The 22,297-nt window shown below is 44.8% G+C and overlaps 1 non-coding gene across 1 annotated transcript; it reads right to left on the reverse strand.

Annotated features, from left to right (window-relative positions):
• Positions 1-4,246: 4,246 nt before the first annotated feature.
• On the reverse strand, positions 4,247-4,350 carry LOC115840928 (U6 spliceosomal RNA). Its single transcript, XR_004034629.1, has one exon. It is a non-coding gene; the product is annotated as a U6 spliceosomal RNA (small nuclear RNA).
• Positions 4,351-22,297: the final 17,947 nt, after the last annotated feature.

Here is a 22,297-nt window from a genome sequence, read left to right on the forward strand (position 1 = left end):
GGAGGCCGCGGGGCGGGGCGGGGCGGGGCGGCGGCTGTTGAGACGCACGCCGAGGCGCTGGGGCGGAGACGGAGAGGGGCGGCCGCTGGAGGCAAGGGCGGGCAGAGGCAGGGAAGGGGAGGTGTCTTCCCGGGCCACACCTGACCCAGCCGGCTGATCCGCTGGCGAACTAAGTAGATGTTGGACGCCATGCTGCGTGCTCCGCGCCCCCTTCCCTCAAATCCAGCCCGCGGCGCTCGGGTTCCTGTCGCGCATGCGCGTGCCCAGTTCCAACCCTGCGTAGCGGGGGCCGCTGACCAGCGCGAAACCCCAGGATTCAGTTAGGTCTCGTCACGCCTCTCCGGGCAACAGCTGTCTTCCCCTGGCTCCCCTTCACAGTTCCCAACTTTTACCTGGATTTATAAAATATTAATACAGATGAAGCCATGATTCAAGGCTGGTGTTAGGGACCTTTTATTAAAATGGTGGAAAGTTATTGCAGAACAACGGACTTTGAGCGACCTTGCCGTAGGGTCTCTCTCAGAACCGTGATTCACCAAACATTCTTACAGAAATTAAATTTATTGTCAGAATTATCATTGGAGTCAGGGTTGGAGGAGGTACAAGGAAGGTTATACCTAACGGAAAAAGGCTTCGCCGGACAGGCGTCTCCTGTTACCCAGCTCTCCTACCCAGTCGGTCCAGTTGTCTCCGTGGGGCGCTCTTGGAGTCTTTCTACAGAAGGCTAATGCCTGCTCCCCCTTCGAGAGTCGCCTTAGGTGACGCCTCCCTTCTGGCACCCAGTTATCAGAGCCCCGAAGAAGTGATCTTCTTACTGGCTTCCCCAGTATCCTGGAAGTTATTGCAGAGTTGGAATGCTGGCCTTCTGGCGTGTTTGATAAGGGGGTTGACACCACGTAACACTAAGTAAATAAGGAAGAAAGGCGTTTAGCAATGGAATCTCAATATACCAACTTCGAAGTACCTACCTATATATACTAACTGATTTTCCAAGCACTTACCTATGAATTAAGTTCCTTGTCATTGAAGTTATTCGTTACTGACCATCTTTTTAGGAAGCTAACCCTTTCTCATTTGAGACCTATTTACCTCCTTGTTTGCTTCCCAGAGAGTACAAAGAGCATATTTCAATTTCCTGGTCCACAGAGACAACCTTATCCTTTTGATCCTGACTTCCATTCCTCCATCCCCAGCACAGTGCCTTATGTTCAGTGGGCACCTGCTGAATGACTGCAGATTCCTCTTACTTAAAAAGAAGGCATCAGAAACACCCCTCAGGGCAGAATCAGTGGAAGGTGACCATGCATTGGTATCCAGTGCATCTGAGACCAGTGTAAGTGATACTTCAGGTCTTCCTGCTTCCCCCCCTTTTTAAAAATTTTCTACTTTGTTTCTGCACCTTTTCTCCTGGCACCCAGTTATGGGAGCCCCAAGGTAGTGATTTCCTTACTACTCTTCTCGTTGTATTCTCTTTAGTCCATTTTTCTCCCATTCTGTTGAGGCTTTTGGGTTGGCACTGGAGTTGGGTTGTGGATAGCAATGCTATTTGGCTTGGCCTTCATATTCACCAAGATTCAAATTAGACTCGCATGTTATATCCAAATGAGATGTACGCTGACAAATCAGAACGATGCTCACTTTGCAGCTTATACTGTAATGTAGTAACCCAGTTTGGGCATTTCTCCTTTTTTTTTTTTCTTTTCATTTTTTGAAGGTCTCAGAAATCGGAATTGGCCCGGCCCTTTCTCAACTTCTGAGAAGCTTAACTTTCTGTTTCCTCTCTTCTGCCTCTTTTTGCTTTCTCTCCTGCTTCTGGTTCACGCCCACCAGTGGAAAGCATGGTTGTTTCTCTTCAGGAAACCCTTAGTGCCAGAGTATGCACCTTGAACATTAAGAAGTTCTCTCCTCCTTGGCCATGTGCCACTAGTTTGGAAAAGATAGAGATCACTTAAGGTAGCAGAAGAGTAGTGTCTGGTCACTTATCAGAACTCATTTACGGGCTCTGACTGGGCAAAACCAAGCAGGAGTGAGCTACTGCTGTTACCCTCAGTGATGTATAGCCCAGCACTGCTTGTGCCAGTCGGGTGAACTCAGAGGAGCTCCTACTTTCCTGAGAAGGAGCTGGTACTGGCTGGTAGAGCAAGTGAGATCTGATTAGGCCACCTGATAGTTGTGAATTTTTTGAATGCTGGAAAAACAAGAGTGTTTAAACAATAGCATCTCACTGAAGGCACAACTGTTCAAAATCTGGGAAGAATGTTCAGATGACTCTATAACATTGACTACAACACTGGTCATAGTCTGATTTGTTCTTCAAATCTGAGGAAAGAGACAGAAGTTCTGGGCACAGCATCTTCCACCCTCTACCAGGGCCATAATGGAAAATAATACTTGTAATGCAAAATTTCCTTGGCTGAGGTAGTATTATTGAGAATTATCTCTGGTAGTATAATTATGGCTAAGTTACCTCCATAATTTGTTATTATTTTACTCTCTCTTTGCTGTTTATAAAACATGTGCCAGGTTATGATATTGGGATTTAAGGATGTGCCAGAGGTCAGGAGGAAGCTGTGTTTAGGGAAATCATATCATTGGCTAACTATGACATTCTTTTGTGTTTCTCAATGGCAATACAGTGTTCTGATCATTTTATTGGGAAAATGAGACAGTAACTCATTCTCAACCAATGTTTATCCTTTTTTTTTCCTGAAAAGATAGTGTTTAATACCAATGAGTTCAAAATCTGAGTTTTGCCTTTAAACACAGTTCTTTTCACTGATGAATTCAACAATCATTTTTAGAAAATTCCAGAAATCACTCTAAATTTGTTTAAATTGTACAAGCGACTGTAGACTGACTCAATGGACCCAGTAAATTAATCTCAAAATAATTAAACTGAAGTCTTTTAAATTTTAAATGTAATTTTAGATTTAAATATAATTTTAGATCTAAAATATAATTTTAGATCTAAGTCTAGATTTAGATTTTAGATTTAGATTTATAATTTTAGATTTAGATTTAGTTGCAAAATACAAAGGGTTCCTGTATACACTTCAGCCAGTTTTCCCTAATGCTAACACCTTCTATAACCAAGATACATTTGTCAAAACAAAGAAATTAACATTGGTATATTACTGTTCGCTGAACTACAGAATTTTTCAAACGTCACCAATTGCCCACTAATGTCTTTTTACTGCTTCAGGTTCTGATCCGGGATACCACACTTAATCTAATGAGCTCTTTTTGAAGGGGTATTCAGGAGTGGAGGGAAGTGTGTGAAACAAAATCATTTTACATTCTGTTGAAAATTGAACAAAATGGATGAGAAGGTTTCAGTATATGACAAATTGCATTGAGTCCAGTAGCCCCCTGCTCTGTGGCTGCTGCCTGGGTGTCAGCATCTGCCCCACTTTGACTCTCTTAGGTGATGGTGTCCAAATTTGTGGCCGTGACCTACTGCAGCATATGACTGATTCAGGCGCATGCCTAAAGCATGGCGTCTGCTCTCATAGCCCTGGGCCTCACCACCCATTGTACTAAGTGTAAGTTTCTGGAGAGCAAAGGAGCCCTCCCATTGCTCTGCAGTCCCTCGGAGATGTGGTAAAACTCAATGGTTAGCAGCAGGGCTGTGTTCTCAGATGCCTGGCTTTAAACCCTACCTCTACTTTGTGACTTTCAGCAGGGGGTTTAACTTACCTAAGTTTCCATTTTCTCATTCTTTTTTTTTCCCCCTATTTTTTTCATTTTTATTTTACAAAGAGGAAATGAAAGTTGTAGTGAGGTTTAAATTTTACAATCTTTAGAGATCATATAGACGAGTACAGAGTAAGCACTTAGTAAGTGTTACCTGTTATAATCACTGTGTTCCAGAAATAGTGGGTGGATCAATCTCCCAGCTGGGTGGTTAAGAAGCAAAAAAGACTCAATGCGAGAGGCGAAAGTCATTTAAGGAAATCAAACTTTTATTTATTGGCGAGAAGAGAATTAGAGTTCTAAGGAAGACTATTTTTTTTTAACATCTTTATTGGAGTATAATTGCTTTACAGGGGTGTGTTAGTTTCTGCTTTATAACAAAGTGAATCAGTTATACATATACATATTTTCCCATATCTCTTCCCTCTTGTGTCTCCCTCCCTCCCACCCTCCCCATCCCACCCCTCTAGGTGGTCACAAAGAACCCAGCTTAAGGAAGACTATTGCATTAATGAAAGAAATATGAAACTTGGGAATAGAATTCCAGAAAACAAAGAAAATGCAATTTTTCACTACTGCAAATCGTGGGGCAAAGGTCATGCTAATCCTCTCTGTATGGGTCCAGTTTTAATCTATTTGTAGCTGAAGTAAGCACAGTTCTCATCACGATTTTAAGTTTAGCTCACATTTAAGCAATGAAAAACGAGAAACATATTCTACTTTGTAGAGGCTAATTTCATGCTAATCATCACAAGTACTGTAATTAGGTTTCTAAAGAAAAAAGGCTTATTGTATAATAACTTTTATAATAACCTGGAGTTTATATAGTGTTCTGTGTTTTTCAGAGACCGTTCATAGTCATTTTTTTCACGTGATCCTGGAATGAAGGGAGGGTATAGGAATTATGATCCACATTTTGCTGAGAGGGAAGCTCACGGGGAAGAGAGCCTATCAGGAAAGGCCTCATAGAAGAAGTGAAGCTTGAGAGATGTGAAGGGAGTTCCACAGGTAGATGAGGGGGTTCCCTACAGAGGTGCAGCAGAAGGTAGGGCATGGTGGCAGAGGAGAGGGGAGTATATTGAGGCACCAGATACCTCAATACGGGTAAGGGGAGCAGTGTGGAGGCAGGGCTTTATATGCCAGGCTAGGAGTTTGGACTTTATTCTCTGTCAGTGAGTTGCTCTGAGGCAAAGGAGAGAAACATGGTCAGATTTCAGTTTAGGAAAGTCACTACAGCAGTAGTATAGAAGATAAACTCGAAAGATCTTTAGCAGATAGGTTCAAGAGAGCTGATATTTTCCAACTCTATTGGTCATGAGATCTCAGGTCCCAGATGTGGTGACTATGAGGAAGAGCAGACAGCAGGTTTGCACCAACAGCGCTATACTGCCTGCAGCAAGAGCGCGAGATTTAGATGCCCGGACCACTGGTTCCTGCCCTGGCTTTGTCAGATCTACAGATTTTCCTGGAGCATTACCATTTGATTTCCTTTGGCTTACTTCTGTTTGATGGGAGTATTTGTAAGGCACCAACTCTGCATATGTTGATAATATCAAAGGAGTACTTCTTTTTATTTTTCTTAACATTTTTATTGGAGTATAATTGCTTTACAATGGTGTGTTAGTTTCTGCTTTATAACAAAGTGAATCAGTTATACCTATACATATGTCCTCATATCTCTTCCCTCTTGCGTCTCCCTTCCTCCCACCCTCCCTATCCCACCCCTCTAGGTGGTCACAAAGCACCGAGCTGATCTCCCTGTGCTATGCAACTGCTTCCCACTAGCTATCTATTTTACATTTGGTAGTGTATATCTGTCCATATATACACTACCACTCTCTCACTTTGTCCCAGCTTACCCTTCCCCCTCCCCGCATCCTCAGGTCCATTCTCTAGTAGGTCTGTGTTTTTATTCCCATCTTGCCCCTAGGTTCTTCATGATCTTTTTTTTTTTTAGATTCCATATATATGTGTTAGCATATGGTATTTGTTTTTCTCTTTCTGACTTATTTCACTCTGTATGAAAGACTCTAGGTCTATCCACCTCACTACAAATAACTCAATTTCGTTTCTTTTTATGGCTGAGTAATATTCCATTGTATATATGTGCCACATCTTCTTTATCCATTCATCTGTTGATGGACACTTAAGTTGCTTCCATGTCCTGGCTATTGTAAATAGAGCTGCAATGAACATTGTGGTACATGACTCTTTTTGAATTATGGTTTTCTCAGGGTATATGCCCAGTAGTGGGATTGCTGGGTCGTATGGTAGTTCTATTTTTAGTCTTTTAAGGAACCTCCATACTGTTCTCCGTAGTGGCTGTATCAACTTACATTCCCACCAACAGTGTATGAGTGTTCCCTTTTCCAAAGGAGTACTTCTGGCAATAATTAGGACTTGGGAATGAAGCCAAACGTGAAGATATCACAGGCTGGTCTCAGAATCATATCCAGGGATGGAGGGGTAGAGGCAGCCTAGGCTATGTAGCATGGTGGATATGGAGATTTTAGAGTCCAATTCTGAGCCGTTTTTAGCATAATTAGTTATTTTTCCATATTTTATTGTCTCCCTGGAAAGCAGAGTGCCCCCTAAGTTTTACACAGAGATTTAAAGTTTAGTATTGTATTTTACTCCCTTGAAATCAGGTGGGAAACAAAACCCAGAATGTCCACTAGTTCTGTATGGATGGTTTGTTTATTCTGTTTGAAGTGCAGAGAGCTGACTTCCTGCCAGGGAAAGAGCAGGGCTTGATAGATGTGGAAGAGTAAAGTGAGCAGATGGAATGCTTTGCTTTTAGCAAGCTGGACGGGCTCGCCTCAGGATCTGAACTTCCTGTACCTAACATAGGAAACACAAAGGAATGCACGGGAACCCTTCCCTCGTGATTCTTGCCCTGTCGATTTTGTGTCAGGACCACCATGATCTTCTGAGTGACACTGTAGCATTTATTAAGAGAGAACAGATCACCGAAATGACCACTTTCAGTGTTGACCAGTCACATGCCCAGGAAGTCTGTCATCTTATCAACAACAAAAACCAATCTTCTAATGTGATACAAAAGGGTAAAGAAAGGCCCAAGCAGGGACTGGCCAGGAAACATCTGACGCTGATAGAATGATGGCAATGGAAGTTTGTTTATAATTTCTCTAGGAGGCAGAAAGAAGTGTTTTATACAGTAACTTGTTTTCTAGAAAGTCAACTGTAAATGTAATTTTTGTAAATGTAATTTTACTTTAAATACACTTCAAGAGTTGGCCATTTAAAGTATTCTTTTGGAGAACCTCCTTGTGATCATTCTTTTTTTTTTTTTTTTCTTGTGATCATTCTTTATGCTTCATAGGTTTGTATTTTTTATGCTCTCCACCCATCCCAATTTTTTTAAAGCAACAATCACTTGTAGTTTTCTTACAAGGTAAATAAATTGGTCTTTCCTTTCTGAAACAATTTCTTTGATTATTGTTGTTATTTTTCTTGAGGGAAAAGCAAAGTTTGTTGTTAAATTCTTCTGATTTCTTATTTGTCTTCATTTTTATTTCATTTCCTAGAATGACTAAATGTTGAGAAGCCTAGGACTTTATTGACTTTGACTTTGTTATCAAGGCATAACCCTAAGAGAATGAGGAAAGCGCCAGCCACCACCCGCCCCCCAACACTGGAGAATTATTGCATTAAATAATCTATTACAGCATAGCACTTTAATGGAAAATTATCTGATTATTTTTTTCTCCTGGCAGTGAGAAAAATGGGAGTTTTAAAGGGAGTGTAGGAAAGAAGGACTAATCTTAGAATCTGGGGCACCATCCCAGGAGGACAGTCTTAAATAAAGAAGAGGATCCAGGCTGCCAAGGAATTGCAAAAGGGATTCTGAATGCCTGGGAAGTATGGTGGAGAAGCGGCTCAGTGTTGAAGAAAAGGAAAATGAGAAAGCAGAAATAAAGCAAACTTGGATTCCTGCATAAATTAGTTTAGGGAAGACTGAATTTTTTTAGCATATGTAATTTCAATGGTTGCCAATCATTTGAGAAGGAGACCTGAAGAGATACCTATTCCTTCCAATATTTATTGATCACCGATACGGACCAGGCACTTTGCTCATTTTCAGTCATAGAAAGTGGAACAAGATAGTCTTGTCCTCAAAGAGTTTACTTTCTAAAAGGAAAGATAGGCTGAAAGAAAAAAGTGGTAAACAAAAATATTTTTTCAAGTTGTGGTATGTGCAATGAAGAACACAAAACATATACTTTTTATATTTCTTGTTTTCTGTTCTTCAATTTTACTGCCCTGCAAAATTTGTGGTAAAACAGAAATAAGTTGGCAATGACTGCCATCTTCATAATTTACATAATCAACTACCGTTGGCTTAGATCCTCTGTAAGTTAGGGCCTATGTAAGAAATTCCATGTAGGATTTCCAGGGATAACATGATGACACTCGCAGAATCTTTTGATATTCTGTAGACTTAACATTTTAAGCACTGAGGGGCTCCTCAGAGCCAATTCTAATAATTAAGTCGGTGAGGATGACTGCTGCCTGTGAGGTTTATATTAAGACCAACTTTCAGGGACTTCCCTGGTGAGCCAGTGGTTAAGACTTTGTGCTTCCAATGCAAGGGACGTGGGTTTGATCCCTGGCTGGGTAACTAAGATTCCACATACCGTGCAGTGCGGCCAAAAAATAAAAATAAATTAAAAAAAAAAAACTTAAAAAAAAAAAAGACCTACTTTCTGTTTGCTAGCCCCACCACCAACAATGCCCATCCTTTGGCCAATTTCCAGAAATTTCAGAGTTGAGAATTCTAATAGACTGTCCTGAAGGAGAGGAAAACAGAGAGGTGTTTAGTCATATGCTGGTGACAAGAAAGAGAGAGAGGAATAAGGAATATACCCAGAGCCCCACAAAAAAGAAAACTGACTGAAACTGTTCCATGTAGGAGAGTGAACTCACAACAGTTCCAGAGGAGTAACCAAGGTAAAGAGAAGAGGCAGAGTGGAGAAGAGAATTCCTCCTAAACTGAAGGGTAGAGTGTGGGGAGCCACTTGTGGTCCCCGCTCGCTCAGCTGTTAGAGGGGACTGAAATATATACTATGGTAGGCTGCAGGCACAGTCCTAAACATCCTTTTATGCATGTGATTACTAAAGCTATTAGAAATAGGAAGATGACTTATGTTATTTTTATATTGGAAGGATAATTGTGCTGTAGTTGATAGAATGCCGAGGGACAGCATCCTTTTGGGAGAACACATCCTCCACCCTCATTCCAAAGTATTCCTGGTCAGGTGTTTTGACCCAAGGATGGCTATGTGATCCAGGCTCAGTCAATCAGAGTATTTTATCTCCCTAGTCACCGTGATTGGCTCATGAAAGAGTATGTGATATAAGTTGTACCAGTCAGAAGTCTTTCTGGATATTTCACCAGCTATCCAGAAAAATACCCTTCTCTAGGATCACAGGCTCTAAGAACTCTAGAGGTCTGGGACAGCCAGTAGTTCATCTTTCGGCCACATGGAAAGTCAACATGAGGATGAAGCCCAGCAGAGGCAAACAATGGATAGGGAGTGGGGGAAGAGAGGTCCTAACTGATACTATTGATATATCCATTCTAAGAGATTCTTGTGTGGGTGAAGCTGAGTAGAAGGCCAGGTTTCTAGCAGTCTCTGAGGATGGGGCAATCAGGGCTGTGGCTCACTATAGAACCAGTTGTCCTTGTCAGGAAGAGCTAAGCTCTCCCAGGAAATCTACAGCGGAAGGGGACTGATGATAGCAAGTAACCAGGATGGGACTCTTTGAAGCTACTTGCCTTTGTGCAACTTCAAGATTAGTGTATACCTGCCTACTCTCCTTGAAGCTTTCCTGTGTCCCCCACTGCCTTATGTCAACCAGAATTACTCTGTTCACCTGGGAAAGTTTGTGAAGAAGAAATAGGAAGACCAAGATAGCATCCAAGTCCAATATAATTAGTCTACTTATCTTTCTCACACATCAGACTTTAAGATGTTTGAAGGCAGGTCCTGTTCCTCCCACTAGTGGATTTTCACGCCTAGCACAGCCCCGGAACTCAAGCATTTCAATGAAGCATTGAGTGAGTGAATCTGATATAGCGTATAGAGTTAGAGGCCCTGAAATATTCAGCCTGAGAAATTCACTGCTTTGGATTAAAGCACTGCCTCTCCAAGCATCCTCTTTAAAAATGCAAATACCAGAAGAGACATGAGGTATTTCCCTGTCAGCCAGCAATTCTCATTTTTTGGCAGCTATCAGAGCAAGGGGAACTATAAAAATTGGATTTTAGAGAACACTCTTAGTGTGATTAGAAAGGGCACAAATTTGTGTAGCTAATTTGGAAAACACTTTGGCATTATCTCCTAAAGTTGAACATTCGTATACATATGACCCAACAATTAATTCACTCTGAGGGATGGACCCAGGGGAAACCCAAGCAGATATACATCAGGAAACGTGTGAAAGAATGTTCATAGTTGCACTGATCACGATGCAAAAACCTGGAAACAACTCAAATGCCCATCAACAGGAGAGTGGATGGATAAATTGTGATATATTCACACAACTGAATATTTTATGGCAATAAAAACAAATGAACTACACTAATTCTCAGCAATGTGGATAAATGCTAGCAATGAAACAAAACATTAAGTAAGGAAAGTAAATGCTCAAAATGTATACAATATGATATAATTTTTATAAAGTTGAGAACAACTAATATGAGTATACTTTATAGAAAAATATGTAGATGCAATAAAACTATATATCTGAAAAAGCAAAGGAATTCTGGATCATGGTTGTATTTGTGTGGGGAAAGATGAGGAACGGGATGGGAAACCACATGGTTAGATGACGGTTATGTCAAGGTTCTAGCATTTGTTTTGAACGGTAGGCTTGCAGCTACTTATCACATTATTAAGAACCATGAAATAAATACACAAGTAAGTGAAAACAAAACCAGAAAGCCTGGGTTCCCTAGGAAACAGCCTGATGCTGGTGCTTTACTTAGAAAGTTCAATCTCAGAGTAATGATGGTAAGGGAAAAGGGAAGGGAGGCAGGGAAGGGTGGGAAGTGATGCCAGGAATGTTTTCACGAGCAGCTCTGAAGACACAGGGCCAGTGAGTCCACAGGTGTGTCTGTTTAGCCACACGGGAAGTCTTCAGGGAGGATGTTCAGAGAGTCTGTGCCTTGGAGCAGTCCTTGGGAGGGAGGAGAGACAGGAAAATTGTCAGTCTGGGTCTCTCCAAAGGGAAGGTAACTTTCCCTGGGCACCACTTCTGGGTTGCTTCTCTGGCCCCTTTTGGTGGCAGTTAGGGAAACCAGATTTCACAGCCTGTATTTTAGCTAAGTCCAGAAGTGGTGGGAGAAGAAGCCAAAATCTCAGGGCATGGGGCTTCTTGGCCCAGCTGCCCAACAGTCGCACGGGGCAGGTCCTGACCCTCCCAGGCAAGACTCTGGTTGACCCCAGGTGGAGTAAGTTCCTGTGCTGTGGAGGCAACTGAGCCAGAGCTGGTGGCCGAGTATCCAAGCCAGGATGGCACGGACGGAGTCTGAAAGTGCACGAGACATGTCCCATATGAGCAGGGGCTTGAGAGTCAGACCCAGGTTTGAATCCTGTGTGAATTTGGATAAATTCCTTAACTTCCTTTGAACCTCATATGGAATATGGGAATAGTGACAACTGCTTCCAAGGGTTGTTGTGAGAACTCAAAAGAGATCATGTTTATAATGCAAACAGCAGAATCTTTGGCACCTAAGAAGTCCTAAAAAAGTGGTATTCCCCTTGATCCTGCCCCACGGCATCAAGCAGAATTGAGACAGTACGGGGTGCAGGAGCAGACCTGGCTTCCTTCCCCTTCACGTCTCCTCATCCCACCTCACCCGTTCCTGACTCTGGGCAGCCCGAGGGCACTGGGCACTTGTGTGTTAGGATGAGGGAGAAAAGACAATTTTTACCCCCTTTCCAATACCCATAGTCCTGAGGCTGTACCTCTCCTCTGCATTCTCAGTTTGAAAAGCTATTATGTTTACAGAGATGGGTGCTTCAAGCAGGCAAATAATCTGCCACCACCTCAGAACAATATTCTTCAAATATTTGTCCAATATTTACTTTGGTTGTGGTCAGAACTGGCCATCTTTCACCAGTGTAGCCAGAGTTGGACATGAGAATCTGAGGTCACCAATGGCAGATTTCCAATTCACTTCAAGGATGTGTTTGCCGTTTATGACTTGCTACACTGGCCACCTGTCCACCTGGTCATTCCTTTACGTGTCTAGAGCCCCTCAAAGGGTGACTAGGTCAGCCAGACCCCTTGGTAGCTGATGGGCATCACTTGAATTCAGGATCCCCTTTGTTTCTGGTCATTTAAGAATATCCATTTCCTGAGTTGCTTGCCTTATACAATGAAGTGCAGTGCCTTTCATAATACCTCCAAAGGTTCTTGTGTTTGAATACTTGCCACCGACTAAAATAAACACACACTGCTCTTTTGCTGGCAAAATATAGTATTGCAGAAGTGGAGGTTTTAATTTTATAGGTTCGAGCAACTTAAAATTTTCCTTTCTTGTTCTTAATTTCCTACCTACTTTGTGGGGAAAACGAAGTTCCTTGGGGGCTGGAAGAAGCTTTCAAAAGGGGCTCTCCTTATCATTAATGCATATTTTACACATGCTCCAACTCTGAGACACTCCTCCTGAGAGGCTTTCTGAGGACAGAGAACATTCCTAATCGCTAGGTTGCCTCTCTTCCCTTGGAATTAACCCTGTGGCCTCCATAAACATGTAAAAAACTCTGGAGGAGTGGCACTGTTGAATGCTCTTCACAAATTTCCTTCAGCCTCCCCCTCCTGGCTCACATCCTACGTCTACAGATGCATTTGGCTGCCATTTTTCTCCAGTGGGCAGGGGGCAAGGGGTAGGAAGTCATTTGAAGACCTCATACCACTGACCCCAGTATTACCGGAGAAATTATTTTCTGCCTGTTCCTGTAATGTCTCTTGGGCCCTCAGAAGCGTGGAATTCTACTACCAGAACTTCTTTCCTTTGGCTGAATTTTGATTGTTACTAAAAACCAAGTGCACTGGAGGACAGCTTTGATAGCAGCCATCAGGGCCTGTTACAGGCGGCAAGATACATTTGGACCTTGATTTCCCCCTCTCTTGCTGGCATAGCTGTTCCCTGCCTTTAACTTTCAAATTAGAAATGTTTGTTTATGGTAACCATGGAAAATAGTGTAGATTAGCGAAGTCAGCAGAGGTGGGGGAACCCATAAAAAATAAAACACCAGAAAAGTGTCACCCAAAACGCAACATAAAAAAAAAAAAGGAACATTGAAAAAACCTGAGAGAGACTTCCTTGGTGGTCCAGTGATTAAGACTCTGTGCTTCCACTGCAGGGGGCTCGGGCTCAGTCCCTGGTCAGGCAACTAAGATCCCACATGCCACGTGGCACAGCCAACAAAACAAAACAAAACAAAACACCTAAGAGCCAGGAAAAAAGGCTCCTCAAAAGAAGAAACATACACTATGATATTTTCTGCCCTCACTTTTTTAGTTTTTGCCCCGTGATATTGGGCCATCTTTTATGAAGCTCATTGCTTACGAAAACCAATAACTTTAATGTTAGGATGTCTCCTGATGCAACATGAGATAATATGGTAAGTAAACAGTAGGCAGTTGCTGAATCAAAGGAAGGGCTCATTCAGGAATGAAATTGGCCCAGCACAGGAGCCCCTTTTAAACATTTTGTTTTGTTTTGTTTTAATTAATTAATTAATTTTATTTTTGGCTGTGTTGGGTCTTCGTTGTTGTGTGCGGGCTTTCTCTACTTGCAGTGAGCAGGGGCCACTCTTTGTTGTGGTGGGCCGGCTTCTCATTGCGTGGCTTCTCTTGTTGCAGAGCATGGGATCTAGGTGCGTGGGCTTCAGTAGTTGTGGCACGTGGGCTCAGTAGTTGTGGCTCGCGGGCTCTAGAGCACAGCTCAATAGTCATGGTTCATGGGCTTAGTTGCTCTGCGGCATGTGGGATCTTCCCGGACCAGGGCTCGAACCCGTGTCCCCTGCAATGACTGGTGGATTCTAAACCACTGTGCCACCAGGGACGTAGGGAGCCCCTTTTAATCAGACTCTTCACTCTCTGTGGGGCTAACCCTTTGGCCTGGACTTTATTTAGGCGTGTGAGTCAAGCCTCATTTTCTTCCATTTCTAATCTTAGAGAATCCATTTATTCCTTTTGTCAGTTGTCAGGACTAGACCCAGAAAATGTTAAGAATTTGGTGTGGATAATAATTACTAATATTATACGGCTCCTTGTAGTTTGCAAAGCATATGTACAGGCATTATTGCATTTAGTCCTTTCAATCACCCTGTGAAGTAGGCATTATTATTACTATTATTATCACAATTTTGCAACTGGGGAAACTGAAGGTTAAAGAGGTGATATGACTTGTCTAAAATCATAGAGAAAGGGAACGGGTCTAAACCCAGATTTTCTCACCCCAAGTCCTGTTGTTTGTGTTGATTCTGCACCCCTCACTCTTACATTATTACTAAGAACAGTGGTATGGTGGCTGGCATTTGGGGTAGTCACAGGATGACAGGTACATGTCATTTAATCCTCATACCAATCCTATGATACGGACTTTAAACTTATTTTACAGTTGAGAAAACTGAAGCTCAGAGAGGTTAGGTATGTTATCTCAGGCACATAACTAGTAAGTGATGGAGACAGGCTTCAAACCCAGGCCTGTTTGATTCCCCAGCTCTTAATCACTCCACTCTATGACCTTGCTGTGTCCTTTGGTTTCTCTTTCAAGGTTTCCAGCTCTTTCCAAATGTTTGATTCAACAGAGCAGAAGCAAACAGTGTGCTCTCAAGGGCAAGGAACTGAATTACAGGCTGTGGGAGGATACAGAATGAACCATGGGTCCTCCAGGACTTGTTCTGGTGGGAAACATAACTGACCAGTAGAGCAGAGCTACAACATGAATGCATTAGTCAGGAGGGGCATGGAGCCCAGTGCGGGGACAGGAAAAATGGGGCTGAACAGTGCACAATGAGGCATTAAGTCCCCCACTAAGGGACTTACTATGGATCCTCTACCCTGAATCGTTTGCATTTTGTAGGCAGATGGGTTGCTTAACACCAAGATACCCTTTACTAATGACCTATGGCTCAGCGGGTACAATGTCACCAGCGGGTGTGAAGGCAGCAGCCTGTTCTGAACACGGCAGCACAGACTGAGGATTGTAGCATCCTCTGGTTGGTTACAAACGCTCCAATACTGAGTAAACCCGAAAAGATAAACTTCTTGGAGGTAAAGGCCTTAATACCGTTAAATGCAACTTAGGAGTTTGCTTTAATTAAAAACCATAAAAAGTTCTCAGTCACCTTTTCAAGGTATTTAGCTCATTCCCTTGCTGAGCGATGCTGGCAGAGGGGTGGGGGAAGTTGGTGAGAGAAGGTCTGGGAATGAAGGTTTGCCCAACCCCATGAAGATGTGGAGGAGTGGGAGCACACACGTGTCTTTCATTTTCCTCCATTCTCCTGGGAAGCAGTAGAGCTCCTTTTCTCCCCGTCATGGCTTGTGGTTCTCAACCTTGGCTGTACATGGGGATCACCTGGAGGGCTTTTAAAATCTACGTGTGACTGGGACCCACCACCCAAGGATCTCTAGTATTGTAATCCCAGGTACTTGTAATTCTTACAAGCTCCCCAGGTGATTGTGAAGCACAGAGGGTATTAGTGCTCTAGAATTTCACAATCGGAAACAAAGAACTGCCGCAAGCGTCCAATTAAACTTTCCACCATTTTGATGAGTTTGAAAGGGAAAGAGCCATTGCAGACTGATTTTAAAGACAGGGAAGAGAGGCACAAAGAAGAGAAACAATTTGCCAAGGCCAGAGGGCTGGTGAGGGCAGGGCTGGGGTAGGAGACAGCCTCCTTTTCTCTTAGTTCTCCCACATCCTTTTTTCTGGAAGTATATTATAGTATCAACTGTACTGATGGCTTTGTTTGCACACACCCAGGAGTGAGATTTCTTCTCTTTTTCCGGACGGCCTTTCCGATTAGACCCATGATCCTGTTTTCATGTGTTTCCTGGTATGGAAGCCCAAATCTTTCTTTTGTAATTCTTACCACTTTGCCAGCCCGAGCAGTGGGTTATCTGTTTAGAAGGGGTCAGGGACCGCCAGTTTGGTGTGTTCTGTACAGAGCATAACATGTGAACGTGCAGTGAAAACCCATCAGTGAGGGTGGAACTCACACCTAACTCAGTCTCAGCTTTCAAGCCACTGGATCTACAACAGTTAATTCACTTAGAACACAAAGCTAAACCCCCAAGGAGGCCTGGCCTGGAGAGGCCACCTGAATTGCTGTCTGCTTAAAGGTGCACTCATGTTTCTTGATTTAACTGGGTTAGTACGTGTGTTTATGTTTGCCATTTGACTTCAGGGCAGGGCTGGTTCCTGTGTGCTGGCAGTTCCCAGTGAGTGCAGGCTCTGAGTGACTGGGGCAGGTGTGCAGGAACCCTCAGTGACTATTATTTCATTTGGTTCCTCCCCCAGCCTCACAGTTTATGTATGAGTTGTTATGTGACCAAGTCCTTTTTTTAACTGCCAGCATGTTCTGTTCAACTGGAATCATGTTCTTTAGACACTGCAATATGCAGGCTGGCTCCCAATTTTGCCAGGAGTGCTAAACTCAACTGTGACAATTCTCAGCCGTAGTCGCCGAGCCGCCCTCAGTGAAGCAAACAGCATGCTTACTTGCTGCAAGATAGAGTTGCAGTAGTATTTAATAACAGTCTATGGCTACCTGAGGAGAAAGCTATGTCTGGCCACTTCGATCAGCTTCTCTCATCTTGTCTCCTGTCTAATCCCAGAATAAATCCTGTGGGCCTTGGGGGAGGGCATTAAAAAGGCTTCTGGGGAAGAAGATTAAACTTGAAACAAGTGGCGCAAGCAATGTAATGCTCATTGTGTTGTATCTTCTCCGGCGTGAGCAGGAGGGAAGGTGGTTTCAATGGAAGGCATCCAGTTGAGGAGTTGCTCTGATGTAGTGTCCCAGCTGAGCCATTTACTATCCAATTTTGGACAAGTCCACTGGTCGGTTCTCAGGTTTTTCCTTGGGGTAGTCACAGAGAAGTGTCTTTCAAGAACTGCACAGAGCTGGGATCTTTTCCTCTGACTTCTTCTGGAGGACTAGCATCTGGCTTACCCAAGATGACCCAGGGAAGGGGCAGAGCTAGCATTCTCTGGAGGGAGAATGTTAGTATCACTTAAGACTCTTTGGTGGCAAGCAAAAGAAATCAACTCTTTAATAAGAGTTCACCTACTTAAGAAGAAATGGACTTGTTAGAAAATAAGTTCGGAGGGCTTCCCTGGTGGCGCAGTGGTTGAGAGTCCGCCTGCCGATGCGGGGGACACGGGTTCGTGCCCTGGTCTGGGAAGATCCCACATGCTGCGGAGCGGCTGGGCCCATGAGGCATGGCCGCTGAGCCTGCGCGTCCGGAGCCTGTGCTCCGCAACGGGAGGGGCCACAACAATGAGAGGCCCGCGTACCGCAAAAAAAATAATAATAAAAAATAAAGAAAATAGGTTCCATGAGCGCAGGGGCTAGCTTGTTCACTTCTGTTTCCGCAGTAGGACAGTATCTTGAATACATAGTAGTCATTGACTATTGACTATAATACGTAAATGTTTGTGGAACTAAAAGAAGATAGAAGGTGGATCAAAGAATTGTTAGGAAGACTGAGAACCACCTTCAGAAAAGGATAAAAATGAGAATATCTCTGGAGGGGTTTAGGTAGCAGGAACTCAGTCCCTGACAGTTCCCATCAGGACACCACTGCTGGAATGAATGCTCTCCAACTATTCTTATGTTTTTGAGTGTCTGTACTTATGCATCAAAATCCAGAGGGAAAGTGTATTAGACAGAGTTTTCCAGAGGAAAACAGAATCAATAGGATCGATCGATCTATCGATCTATCTATCTATCTATCTAGAGGCAGAGAGAGATTGGTTTGCAATAAGGAATTGACTCACACGATTATGGAGGCTGGCAACCCCAATGTGCAGCTGGGCTGGCAGACTGGAGTTGGAGACCCAGGGACAGCAGATGTTTCAGTTCAAGGGCTGTCAGGCAGGAAGCGTGATGTTGGAGATGAAGCCCAGAGGTAGTATGATGGAGAATTCTCTCTTACTCAGGGAGGTCGGTCCTTTTGTTCTGTTCTGTTCTATTCAGGAGGAGGCCCACCCACATATGGAGACCAATCTGTTTTACTCCAACTGATTGAAATGTTAATCTCACCCCAAAAGACCCTCGCAGAAACAACCAGAATCGTGTTTGGCCAAATATCAGGGCACCCCACGGCCCAGTCAAGTTGACACATAACATTACTCCCTACAGGGAGGACACAACTGGCCTAGCTGGAGTCACGTGACCACCCCTCCGGCCAGCACAAGGCAGGGTGTTTTGTTTGGTGATTCTGGAGACCTTGCACAACGGGCAGATTTTATTTCCCGAAGGGGAAGTGGGAGCTATTACCAGGAGAAAGGGGAATGGTTACTGGGGGGTCAGCTGCCTCTTCTCTCAGGAGAGCCTCACTTTGGCACTTGCTTCAGTGGGACTGACATCAAAACACAGTCCTCTGTTTTGTTTTGGTTTTTTTTTTGCGGTATGTGGGCCTCTCACTGCTGTGGCCTCTCCCGTTGCGGAGCACAGGCTCCGGACGCGCAGGCTCAGCGGCCATGGCTCACGGGCCCAGCCGCTCCGCGGCATGTGAGATCCTCCCAGACCGGGGCACGAACCCGTGTCCCCCGCATCGGCAGGCGGACTCTCAAACACTGCACCACCAGGGAAGCCCCCTAGTCCTCTGTTTTGACAGCCTCTTCTGGCCCTTCTCTGTGAGAAAGGGGAGCAGTCAGGATGAGGAAAGAAATAATTTCTGTGCCTTTGCCCCTTCACCTCCAGTCACGAGTAGAGGAGACTGTTAGAGGGCAGACAGTCAGCTCTGGGCCCTTACCCTTAAAGGCTTGTGCTCACGATTCAGCACTCAAACACTGGCTCATTCTGAAAGGTTCCCACCACACTGTAAAGGCTGCTCCCAAGATACCTCTGCCCCAGAAGAGTTTTAATCGATTGTATTCTGTGTATTTCCCTTCTTTTCTGTTCTTTACCTACCAGAGGTGTCATATAGTTGTGGCTGCTGCTAAGCCATGCAGTGTGGAATTAAAAAGGCACCCTTTCCTCAAGATACTTTACATTCATGGGTCAGAAATTGACATAATGTACTGATCTAGTTAGAACAAGATGCTGCTATATACCAGAAAATTGACATAATAAAGTCTACCATATTTACTATGTGAATGATACCACCTTACTTATGGCCCCTTGTGCAGTGTACAGTCTGTTCACCTGTCCATGGCAGGTCTGACTACCAAGAAAGAGGGAGACCACCAGAGGCCAAGGAAGCACAACTTGTTCAACGCTCTTGTGAATGGTGTATATGTGTGTGTGTGTGTGCGCGTGTGCGTGTGCGCGTGTGCGTGTGTGCGTGTGCGTGCGTGCAGGGGCAGGGGTGATGGCGTGTTCCCTTTCTTTGGGTTCTGACCAATAGCTGAGCCACTGATCAGGTTTAAGACTGTGAGTCTAAGACTCCTCTAGTATGACAAGTCCACCATACTCCCCAAAGAAACTGCCCTCGAGGAATTAGGAACCACAGCTCTCTCCTCTTCGGTAAATTCCAGGGAGACATGCATAGCTCAGACTGGACCAGCAGGGAGAGGCAATGGGCAGGTCTTGCCAATCGAGGGAACATCTGCTGTGACATTCTCTTCAGAGATTTGTAAGCCTGACTTCTAATTAGTACATTATACAGGACTGACTCACTGTAAATTCCATGGATCCATGGTGAAGTAGACAAGATCAATAGTCTAATATGAAAACAGATTAGATAAAAATAAATAGAAATTCTAATTTTTTTCACATAACTCAATGAATCATGTGGTACACATCCTGGGGGGGAGCATAGCTCACTTTGTGGACCATTGATTTAGAAACTTACTCCCCTTACAGCACCTGCACAGACACTAACTGATTACAACCCTCCCCCTGAGCTTGGAGGCATCTTGATACTCCATTACAACACAGTGGTCAGTGGTTGCTAGAAGGGGGGCAAGTTGGCAAACTATGGCTGGAAGGCCTTATCCTGCCTACTGCCTGTTTTTTTGTTTGTTTTGTTATTTGGTCGCGCCCTGCAGCATGTGGGATTGGATCTTAGTTCCCCAACCAGGGATTGAACCTGTGCTCCATGTAGTGGAATCATGGAGTCCTAACCACTGGACCTCCAGGGAAGTCCCTACTGCTTGTTTTTATGAATAAAGTTTTATTGGGACACAGCCACACTCACTTGATTATGTATTGTCTGTGGCCACTTTCCTACTCCAGTGGCAGAGCTAAGTAACTGCCACAGAGCCCATACAGTCCAAAAGCCTAAAATGCTTATTATCTGACCCTTTACAGAAATGCAGGAAAGCTGATCCCTGCTCTAGGAAGCCAGTATTGATCACTGTGTGTTGGTAATGAAAGGTACACTGGTGTGCCATCCCTGCTCTGGAGTTAGGCTAGAGTTTAGAGAATAGCTCATAGTGCTAAAGAGGCCAAGTTTGGCCTTGCTGTTTTCTGTAGGTACTTAATCTTTGCTAGCTCTCTTAGAAATAGAATCCATTGGTCACAAGGACACAGAGAAGTGAGTGTGGTTGCAACTGGTCACCTAAAGTCCATGTCCTACACAGTACGGTCAGCAGTGTCCACTTCACCCTCTCCTACTTGCCTCCAGGTGGATGTGCGTGCCCCTCAACACAGGTAGCACCAACAGCCCGGAGGCCTCCGCCGCTAGAGGGCTGCAAAGACGCTGCACATCAACTAGGGGCCGCGGGAATCTGTGCCGAAATGTTTAAATTTCTCAAGAGGAATTTTTTTAAATTCAAGATTTGAGGTAGCAATTGGGAAAGGAACTGAAATGGTTTGTTTCCACTAGTTCGGACAGTTTCCAACTCTGACAACACTACCCTACCCCTTCCTCTTTGGCTTCAGCCACTGCAAGTAGGAAAGAGAAGAGAATCAGTAACAGCTGGTACAGGAGGTGAAGAGAAAAGGAAGGCAAAATAACAGATAATTATGTTCTGAAATATTAAAAGTGTTTATATATACTAACGTGGTTGAATCTGAACCTAAGTAAAGTCCACCCCTGTCGCGTTTGGGCAGTTCTCACAAACTGTAAGGTACCAGCCTAAGTCCTTACACAGAGGCTAAGAAATCTCCCGGGAGAGAAACGTCATCCGGGAAGAGCGCAGCAAACGAGCTGACCTTAACCTGCTGAGCGCAGAGTGTGGGCCACTAGGAGCTGAGCGCGGGAGGCCTCCTCCCCTCCCTCGCGCTCGGCCTCGCCCATTTCCCCGAGGCCCCGCCGCCCCCACGCGCCGCGTCTGCTTTCAACTTTGAGGAGAGGGCCCGAGAGCTAGAATAAGAACGGCAAAATCTGCTCCTTGAAAGCTGTCCGACCCTGGGTAATAAGAATACCGTTTTGGGCTTCCCTGGTGGCGCAGTAGTTGCGAGTCCGCCTGCCGATGCAGGGGACGCGGGCTCGTGCCCCGGTCCGGGAAGATCCCACATGCCGCGGAGCGGCTGGGCCCGTGGGCCATGGCCGCTGAGCCTGCGCGTCCGGAGCCTGTGCTCTGCAGCGGGAGAGGCCACAAAACAGTGAGAGGCCCGCGTACCACAGGAAAAAAAAAAAAAAAAAAAAGGAGTACTGTTTTGGCCACGCCTAATGGACTGGAATGCAAAGAAAAGGGCGGGAGCTCCCTGTTCCCTGGGTGGCCACCCGTGGCTGCAGACATCACGTTTGAGGACCTCGGAGATTCCCCTGGCAGCCGCTCTTCTGTGACCCCAGGAGGCAACGGCAAGGCCATTCGCACAGTTTAGCAGGAGCAAAGGGCTTGGCAGAGGGTGTTCCTGGAGAGAGCCAGGGCAGGAAGAGAGCAGTGGACACTCCATTTCCTGACGGGATCTGCTCTGCGCTCACAAGGGGACACTGGTTAAGGTACGACCCCGCTCCAGCTAAGTTAAGGCTGGGCCATACCTGATTTTGTTATGTTTTGTTTTTGTTTATGACAGCAACCCCTCTTTTGGGAGCTTCCACTTTCCTCCATGAGGCTCCAGTGGGGCTGTTAATCAGGTGGCTTTGGCTAACCAGTCACAGAGGTGGTCAGTGTTGGGAGACAGGGTCCTCCCTGGGCTTCTTGTGCTCACACGCTGGGCTGCGCCTGCCCGGAATGCAAAGTCCTGACCAGTGTATTATCTCAGCCATTTCTCACGCTGTTTATGTGGTTGGTAACCTTGTGAGACAAGATATTTTCTCCTTCTGGACAGAGCAGGCTTGCTTGCTATAAAACCAGTGGGTTCCCCAAGCTCAGTGTTCCTCGGCTGTGGTGCACACAGCTGCGTGCGTGGTGTCCCTCTGGGTTATGTCATCTGGCTGCTCCCATGAGGCTGGGGGAGGCCCAATGCAGTGATGCTGATGTTTACGCTGCATGCTGTGATGT

Source organism: Globicephala melas, chromosome 9 (assembly GCF_963455315.2).
Source record: "Globicephala melas chromosome 9, mGloMel1.2, whole genome shotgun sequence".
Lineage (NCBI taxonomy): Eukaryota > Metazoa > Chordata > Mammalia > Artiodactyla > Delphinidae > Globicephala > Globicephala melas.